Below are 10,095 nucleotides of genomic sequence, written 5' to 3'. Positions count from 1 at the left end.
TAGCAGAATTAGGCAATCAATGACATTACCAAAATAATGACTACATCTAAAATGGAAACATTCCAATTGGCTCGTTAATCACTATTTAATCTCTTGAGATTTACCTGAGCTTGTATAATACGTTGCTGTGAAAATTTAGAATAGAAAGAAATCTTGTGGCTGAACTAAGACTAGTGACCTATTCAGCTTCTGTTTCCCTGTACAGCTATCCAGCTACTTTATTAGCATGTTCTTTGCTGTGGGTTCTGCTACGGCCTTTGGCACTGTGAGACACTCAAATTAACATGCACACAGGAAACCTTTGCCCTGATTGCCTTAGGGCTCGATTCATCCAAAATTACCATTGAAGGCAGCTCTGCTGACCTATGTCCACTGATTTAATAAAAAACAACCACCATTCCTAAGAGAGTAAGAAACTTTCAGCTGCTGAGTTCGTTTGTGCTTCTTGCTTCAGAGGCATGTTCCTTCAAACGAGGGTTTTATTTTTAGTTTTATTATTTATTTTGCCAAGGATAACATGAAAAACAAAGAGAAATTAATATTGCTATATTAAAAAACAGATCCTACATTAGCAACCAAATGTAATGTTTCTGCAACACATTCTAGTAATACAGTTTCTGCAAGATCACTCTTAACTGCATGTCTGGGTTTAGAAATAGGAGCCGATTCACTCTTTTTAAAGTCAAAGTTTTGTATTCTCTGCTAGATAATAGCAATTTAGAAAAAAAGCTGTAACTCCTCCTGCATTATTATATACCGTCCATCAATTGGTATACATTTGCCTGAAATTCAAATGTGCCAAAGATATTTCTAGGGGACACTTTTCCAAATACAAGGCAAGATTGTGAGGCACTCTCTCTTTGGAGATTACAAAAAGGAATGGTCTCAAAGTGAAAACAACAACACACTCAGAAGGTGCAAAAGACCTGAGAACATATCCATCTCTGCTAATTACCAGATTTATGAGCTTGAGTAAGTTTAATCTCTTTGAGCCTTAACTTTCTCATGTGTATTTTACCTTGCAGTCGCTATACATAATGCCACAATATGCTTTATAATAGAGTATTAAGGAGAACACACATAGCAGATGTTCAATAAAGGATAGCTCTAATTTTTCTATCAAAGTTTCTATAGCAGCCTCTTTAGAGAGCACTGAAAAATGAAAATTATAATTTGCTGGACACTCTTTGGACTCTGATGGCATAATTTCTGTACCTGGTATTAGTGCACCATGTTTTCATAATGAGCTCTAATTTGTTCCTAACACATTATCCTTTTCCTGCAAAAGCATCCAAATCATGTGTTAGTCTGTTAGATCTGAAAAGCAATCCCATCAAAATATGTATTCATGCTTTTATAAAAAATGTTCCTTACATGTTTGTCATCAGATATTATAGTTTTGTTTTTACTCAAAACCTGATCATCAAGCAATAAGCTTATTCTCATGGTGTGTGTATATATATATACATATATATATTAAATAAGGCATGATGTATTAGAAATAACACCCTCTTAAAGGGAAAAAACAAAGATTTTATCTAATCAAGAATCTTAACTGAAATCAGGTCTGGCCAAAGATAAAATTTTGGAACTGATGGTGTGACTGAACTCAGGTCTGGCTGCTCACTGTTCAAAAGCCAAAATAGGAGAAGTAAGGTGTGACGAAAGGAAAACAACTCTATCAGATGCTAGCAGTTGGGAGATGGCTGGGCGCAGGCCTCAAAAGAACCATCTCAAAAGTTTAGGCTGAACAAAGGGGTTTTAAAAGGGCAAACTGGTGTGTGAAACATGCAGCAGTGGGGCAGAGTGCAGCATCTGTGTGTCTTGTTCCAAAGGCCGTCTTGAGTCATTGTCCACCTGCAGTGTGTGCTGAGGACATGTTGACAATGGCTGGTTGTAGATTCACATCCTTGAGGCAATCTCTAGACGGGGAGAATTGCATAGCTGGGTCTCCATGCCTGTTTAAGATTAGCTCCTGGAATTTCTAAGCAAGCACATGGAAGGCAAGCGCCGTACAAGGGAGTTCCTAGTGGGAAAGGAGGGAAACAAAGAATTTCAAAGTCTATTTCGAGGCTAATGTGAGAGAGAAGACAAAAAAGTTTTAAAATGTAATTTAAAGCCAAACAACGAAGTTACAAGGGCCTTTTAGAGCACATCTTATTGTTCTCTTGCTCCCTTTCCTCCCTCCCACAATTTTCAAATGACAAAACTGATACTCAAAGATATTTAATAATCTTGTTTTGATATTGCTAAGAGCAAAGCTCAGATTTCCTGACATTCTATTATTTTATGGTGGTCATTTTCTTTGTAACAGAGCTTCAAAGAGAAAAGAACTGCCAAATTTCAAAACTTCAATCCTCACTCTCATCTTCTTACACTTGTATAGATTTTAAAAAGAAATGGTGAGGTAAACATTTGCTAGTTTTGCCTGTTCCAAATGGACTACCCTTCTGGTAACAGAACTAGTGTTTCCCTTGGGCATCCACTCTACCCCTGCTCTTATTCCGCATAATGGAATAGACTTACTCCCCTTCTGGCCCAATGGGTAAGTAAGTCTGGCCTTTCCAATCACAATCGTTTGGTCAACAGTGATTTGTTCATAGATGGGCACATGACTCATTGTACCAGAAGACTCAGTTTGGGACTTTGAATTGTTGAAAACAAAAATATCTTATATGTTACACTTAATCAGAAAACACATAGATTTGGAGCTTTTGGGGCATCACCAAGAGTGCCTTTATATATTTTAAGCCAACACAATGGAAAACTGATTTAGTATCCAGAGATTGACTCCTGAAGATATGATTTGAATGTATGAAGTTTGTTCTATCTTTGGACTTTTTTATTACTGAAGTTTATAAATCCAATTTATTTATTTATTTATTTATTTATTTGCTTAAGGAGATCTGAATTGGGTTTATCACAAGCTGTAATGAAGCAATACAAAAAGGAGAAGATGTAAGAGTTGAAGGGATAGAAAAAATTTAGGGGGCTATTGTGAGGAATATTCGAGTTTCATCAGCCATGCTCAAAGTTAGCAGTAGAATTAAATCCTCCAAAAGAGCTAGTCACGTTCCTCACTTACCTCAGGCCTGCCTAAGTCACAAACCAAGCACACTGGCTATGGTCAACTTGTCACGCTATGTTGAAGCTTCAGGTTCTTATTTGAGTAAACAAACAAGATTTATTCTTTCCTTTGGTTCTTAAATTAATTTATCATTCTTCATTAGTTTTTTAATTAAATAATTGACATTTAAAATCAAGAATGAGAGGTTTTTTTTCTGTTTCAAAATATGTTTCTGATTGACAAAGTAATATATAGGTATTCTAACATATTTGAAAAAGAAGAATTAACAAAGACAAGACAATAAAAATTAATAACACTATCTCCTAGAAACACTAATTATATTTTTACAGATGCATTTATAATGTTTTCTATATACATGTATTCATGTATTAATTTGTATTGAACACATTGCATGGTTTTGCAAGTTACTTTATTCACAGAGTAATTTGTTGTAACTCTTTCTCCAGGTCAACAAAATGTTTTTCTAAAACCTAATTTTATCATTTAGGGTTTTTGTTTGCAAAAGACCAGCTCTAGTTATTCTAAACAGAAAAATAATTTATGTGTACAATGCAGGGAAATTTGCAAAATTTAAGGAAGTATAAAGAGTTTTAAGGAATCATCTTGCTTCATGAATTGAGAAAGAAGAATGCAATACATAATTTATTCAAGATAGAGTGAATAAATTTCAACTTCAGAGCTCTTGCCTTTCAAATTGTATGCCCAGAACATCTATCCAATCCTGGCTTACATGCTTACCATTGGGCCAAGGGAAGGTGGTCACCATCAGGGTTATGTATAATGTTAGCAGGGATATTATCCTAAAGAAAAATTGGGATACTACTATTAAATGAAAGAAAAATTCCTGGCAGCTAAAATAAGAGATGATCACTGTGACAATTTTAATAATTAGATAGTAGTCAGTTGTTTGAGATAATATACATAAACATATTAAACTAGTCTACTATTATTGGACATTTAGGTTGTTTCTAATGTTTCTTTTTTATTATTATACTTCTTTAGTTCTGGGGTACATGTGCAGAACTTGCAGGATTGTTGCATAGGTACACACATGCCATGGTGGTTTGTGGCCTCCATCCCCCCGTCACCTACGTCAAGTATTTCTCCCAATGTTATCCCTCCTCAACCTCCCCACCCCCAACTATCCCTCCCCTAGCCCCCCAACCCCAACAGATCCCAGTGTGTGAAGTTCCTCTCCCTGTGTCCATGTGTTCTCATTGAGTGAGTTTCTTAATCCTGAGTTCTAATTTGATTACATTGTGGTCTGATAGAATGTTTGTTATGATTTCCGTTCTTTTACATTTGATGAGGTGTGATTTACTTCCAATTATGTGGTCAATTTTAGAGTAAGTGTGATGTGGTGCTGAGAAGAATGTATATTCTGTGGATTTGGGGTGGAGAGTTCTGTAGACATCTATTGGGTCCACTTGGTCCATATCTGAGTTCAAGTCCTTGATATCCTTGTCAAGTTTCTCTCTCTGTCTGTCTCATTGATCTGTCTAATATTGACAGTGGAGTGTTGAAAGTCTCCCACTATTATTGTGTGGGACTCTAAGTCTCTTTGTAGGTCATTAAAAACTTGCTTTATGTATCAGGGTGCTCCTGTATTGGGTGCGTATATATTTAGGATAGCTCTTCCTGTTGCATTGATCCTTTTACCATTATGTAATGCCCTTCTTTGTCTATTTTGATCTTTGTTGGTTTAAAGTCCGTTTTATCAGAGACTAGGAATGCAACTTCTGCTTTTTTTTGCTCTCCATTTGCTTGGTAAACCTTCTTCCATCCCTTTATTTTGAGTCTATTTGTGTCTTTGCATGTGAGATGGTTCTCCTGAAGACAGCACACCAATGGGTCTTCACTTGTTATCCAATTTGCCAGTTAATGTCTCTTTATTGTAAGCAATAATATGATAAAACCTCCTATAGGTTTTTTTATTTTTCATTTATTTCTTTTTATTTATTTATTTATTTAATTTTCTATGAACCTGTTTGAAACTAGCCCACATGCTATATACCAGATTACAACATTAGGGCCAGCTTCAGTACAGTATTAGTTTTCCTCCTTTTATGACCACCAAGACTAACTTTCGGATCCGATGGAAAGGGAACAGGAGGAACGTCTTATAGTTTTAAAATATTTTCCCAAAAAATGCAGAGGACTGTAATGGGAATAATTGGAAGTACAAGAAATGGCATAATTTGGAGGAAAAAATAATCCCCATATTTTCAAATGGCTTTTATGCCATGACTGATAAATCTGACATAGTTCCATCCACTCATTATTTCTACAAACAGGTGTTGACAACCTATTATGGGCCAGTTGCTATTGTTGGAGCTATGTCAGATACCAAGAGAAAAAACGTATTTTCTGCTTTTGAGAGTACACAAGATATGTGCAGAGATAGGTAGGTAGGTAGATAAATAGATGATAGATAGATAGATAGATACAGAAACTAGCTTCAAAAAAGAATTTGAAATATCCTCTGGAAAATAAAGAAAATTACATAATAATGGGATGAACTGTTACTTTATCATTAGCTTCTGAAACTACTGGACATTTATCAGTTATGATTGCCTAACTTCTTAAAATACTCTCCTTTTATTTTGATCACTTCCATCTATCATGAATTGTGCTTTCCCAAGACAGAAAACAGAAAACTCGTAATCTTAGACAGTCTTCTAAAAAGGTGTTGATTTTGACTAGATTCTACAATTAGATGTATACATGTGGATAATGTGAGGAAATGGCCTGATGTAGGGGAATTATGTTTTATTCTATGGGGTGGTCCTGGGGGAGCTTTGAGCATTGCTTTCTGAGCTTCATATGTATCAAGTCTAGCACAGCCTGCACAGCATGAATGGACATTTGTTTCCAGCTGTGTGATTTCAGGGTGTGGCTCCCCGGCCCTTCTAGAGAGTCTGTGAATTAGCTTACGCATCCTTTGTTAAATTCATTTTTCACTTAGACTCATGATGGTAGACTGTGTTATGACTGAGGGCCCTGACTAATACATTTACTGTTCCCAGAAGTGGCAGCAGGAAATGGACCCTCAAGAAAGTAAAGTTGAGACTGTTTATCTTACTTGATTAAATTTTAAAATAGCAAGGATCCAGTGACCATGAAGAGGCTCCAGAAGTCCATGACCTTCTGTTATGAAAAGTTACTTATATTACCATCTGTGCTCAACAGATAAGTGCCTACTGAAGGTAAGGCTTTGCAGACGGAAAAGTCTGTGCCCACTGACCCTTATAAAGGGTGGAGAGAATGTAAGGCTGCTTCTAACCGTAGTGGAGAAAGAAAAAGAAAGAACGAAAACAATAAAGTCATATGTTAAGTTTTTGTTTAAGGTTTAGTCAAAGTATCGGGGAATTTCTATGACTGCTCTAAAAGGATTTCTTGTAATTTAATTGGGATAGCAGAAAACTCAGATCCTAAAACCTATTAAGATTGTAATTTTTTTTCTTTTTTCTTTCTTTTTTGAGATGCAATCCTGCTCTGTTGCCCATGCTGGAGTGCAGTTGCATGATCTCAGCTTATTACAACCTCCACCTCCTGGGTTCAAACGAGCACATCTGCTAACTTTTGTATTTTTTATAGAGATGAGATTTCACCATTTTGGCCAGATTGGTTTCTAACTCCTTATAGTAAGTGATCCAGCTGCTTCGGCCTCCCAGAGTGCTGGGATCACAGGCATGAGGCACCACACCTGGCCTGTAATTTCATTTGAATTTATAGTCTCAGCAAATCTCTCCTGTGAAGGTTATAGAATCATACATGAAAGAGTACTGGCATTTCTCCAATCTAAGACAATAGTTATAGAGATAATCAATATTATCTGACACATAGGGTTTATTGATGATGAGATCTTTTTTTTTTTTTTTTTTTTTTTTGAGACGGAGTTTCACTCATGTTACCCAGGTTGGAGTGCGATGGCGCAATCTCGGCTCACCGCAACCTCCGCCTCCTGGGTTCAGGCAATTCTCCTGCCTCAGCCTCCTGAGTAGCTGGGATTACAGGCACGCACCACCATGCCCAGCTAATTTTTTGTATTTTTAGTAGAGACGGGGTTTCACCATGTTGACCAGGATGGTCTCGATCTCTTGACCTCGTGATTCACCCGCCTCGGCCTCCCAAAGTGCTGGGATTACAGGTTTGAGCCACTGCGCCCGGCCGATGATGAGATATTTAAGACTAAATTGTATGGGCAATCTATTAACATTGCATTTGAACTATATAACAACAAAAACAACACTCTAGGTCTGTCAAAAAAAGACTTGAATTTTTTTTAAAAAAATATGATAAAAGAACCATCGTCTTAGTCCATTTAGGCTGCTATAAAAAATATTACAGACTAGGTGGCTTATAAATAAGAGAAATTTGTTTCTTACAGTCTGAGGCGTGGAAAGTCTAAGAACATGGCATTGGCAGATTTGGTGCCTGGCAACGGCCTGTTTTCTAGTTCATAAATGGTGTTTTGTTGCTGTGTCTTCACATAATGAAAAGGGTGATGGTCTCGCTGAGGCCTTATTATAAGGAAAGCAACTTCATTCATGAGGGCTCTGCCCTTATAACTGAATCACCTCCTAAATACCCCAAATTGTAATACCATCATCTTCGTGGTTAGGATTTCAACATATGAATTTTTCAGGGACACATTCAACCACAGGGACCATGGCAACCATTATTGCTTGAAAAGCTGGGAATAGGATGAGGCAAGAAAATCATCTAAGATTCAAGGTTTGATGCAGTAACAGCACTTGCACAAACCAGAGTGAATTTTTGTGCTCTAGGTATCTCTCTTGCCTCATCCCAGTCCCAACCTTGTCCCTCACCTTGTTACTAGATTCAAGGTAGTTCACACACAATGTATTTCATAGACCTAAAACACCTTACCTAAGGGTAGGCAATAACATTATAAAATGCACCAGAAAAATTTCCCAGCTCAATCCAAGGCAATCAATATTTTAGTAAATATCAAATTTACTAAAAGAGAAAAAAATGTATGCAATGAGAAAGAGAAAAACTTTGTTGGGAGAGGTAATTAGATGCCAATGATGAGCCAGTTCTAATTCTTGGGGACCCAGAATGTTTTTCTCAAGCAGGCCACAGGGTGATAAAAGGAATTTTGGATCAAGCCATCTCACAGTGGGCCCAGTGGTTTTTCTTCCAAGTTCTTCCATGTATTTATGTATGTATGTGTGTGTATTTCAAATAGATATACTTAACACCTGGCAGAATTGCTGTGTTGGCTGCCCAGCACATGAAGTCATGACTATTGTAGGAAGGGTCAAATAGAAGCCTCTGGAACTCCTTCCCTGTACCAAAATTTGAATCCTAAATCAAACTCATTCTAGGAGAACTGCAAAGTTTGGTACTACCATCTAAAAGTTGAAATATGCAGGGATGGTGATTCCTATCATATCCCCATTTGATTTGCCTATTTGGTTTGTTTAGAAAATAGCAGAGTCTTAGGGAATGGTAGAATATAATTGTAAATTTCATCAGGTGATGACTTCAAATACAGCTGATGTAGATATATTCTCTTTATGTGGCCAAATCAACAAAGCCTACTGTGAAGCAATTTAGCTGGCAACAATTGCTCTCTATTTCCAACAAAGAGAGAATATCAAAAGCAGTTTGCTTTTATCTAGCAAGGATGGCAACATAACATTGTTATGCTACCTAAAAATAATATTGACTCCCTTGCTTTAAGCTACAGTTTAATCCACAAGAACCTCAATCATCTCATTATCCTACAAGACAGCATGCTAGGCCACTATATTGCTGACATCATCAGAGCAGGTATCAGGTATTGCAGATGTCATGGATACACACACACATGCAGGGAATAGGAACACAGCCTGTAAAAGTACAGTAGCCTGCCACCTCAATGATGTTCTTGGTGTTCAGTAATCAAAAATAAGTTGAAATAGCCCCTCCAAAGTTAAAAGTTGCTGTAATTTGCACTACTTATTGTTAAGAAAGAGGCACATTGCTTAGTGAACCTCTTTGAGGTTTGGAAACCATTGGTATCTTATTTGAGTAAGCTACTCTACCATATTTAGCAGATATCCCATAAGACTTCTGCTTTGAGTGGGATGTGGAGCAAAAAGTCTCTTTACCTGGTTGAGAATGGAATGCAAATTACTCTCTCGGCACACATGACCCAGCAGATGCACTGGCACTTATACTTTGGCAAACTTATGAAACCTATGGCAAAAAAAATAATGCACAAACCTCTACCTTTTTTCAACTATGCTGTAAAACAAACAGCATGTTTTATGTTGTCTCTGAAAAATATCTTTTTTTTTAAGAAACAGCTTCTCATTTGTTGCTGGCTTCTGATAAAGACCAAAGGTTGGATCACAGGATTCTAGGAACATGCTTCTCCTAGATCTAGGTAAGCAGGGCCTCTGTGCTGTGCCCTAAACCTCAGGGGTTGGGGTGGCACACTTTGGACTGCTTTTCTTGATATTTTCTAAGTGCCCCGGTGTTGTCTGTAATTAGCCGGAGCTTGTAGTGTTATCTCAGTGGTATGCTCCAAGTCTGGACAGGGATTTCTGTGCTCTATTTCCTGTTTTTCTTTGGTGTGCTCCACAACCCTCTGCCCCACATCTACCAGATGCCCTGAGAAGCTCCAAATTCATGCTATGGTTGTGTAGCCAGGTGCTGGTTACAGGAAGGTGGCTTTGTGAGCAAGTCATTCCTACTAGCTGACACAGTGTTTCTTTCCTAAGACCCCTTAAGATTTGATTTACGACAGAATAGTGCTGATGTGCTGATTTTGGGTGAGCTTCATTTTGGACAGAGAACAAGCGCAGGGGTCTGGGCTATTGACAGTCAACCGCTGTTTCTTGAGTTGAGTGTCTGTGCCCATGTGTTGCCTCACACCCACTTGTGCACTGATATGATACTGTGTCTGGTCTGTGGCATCTAAGGGTAGTAAGACTGATGGAATTATTCTTTGTGTGCCCTCCTTTTTTCCCCACCCCTACCACTGGCACTCA

The 10,095-nt window shown here is 37.7% G+C and overlaps 1 non-coding gene across 1 annotated transcript; it reads right to left on the bottom strand.

Annotated features, from left to right (window-relative positions):
* Positions 1-5,070: 5,070 nt before the first annotated feature.
* LOC116550473 lies at positions 5,071-5,204 on the bottom strand. Its single transcript, XR_004268437.1, has one exon. It is a non-coding gene; the product is annotated as a small nucleolar RNA SNORA61 (small nucleolar RNA).
* Between the last annotated feature and the right edge of the window lie 4,891 nt (positions 5,205-10,095).

The sequence above is a fragment of the Sapajus apella genome, unplaced genomic scaffold (genome assembly GCF_009761245.1).
Source record: "Sapajus apella isolate SASKATOON/1434 unplaced genomic scaffold, GSC_monkey_1.0 scaffold7, whole genome shotgun sequence".
NCBI lineage: Eukaryota > Metazoa > Chordata > Mammalia > Primates > Cebidae > Sapajus > Sapajus apella.
Note: the sequence above shows the minus strand (reverse complement) of the source record. Positions and strands in the feature narration are given on the sequence as shown.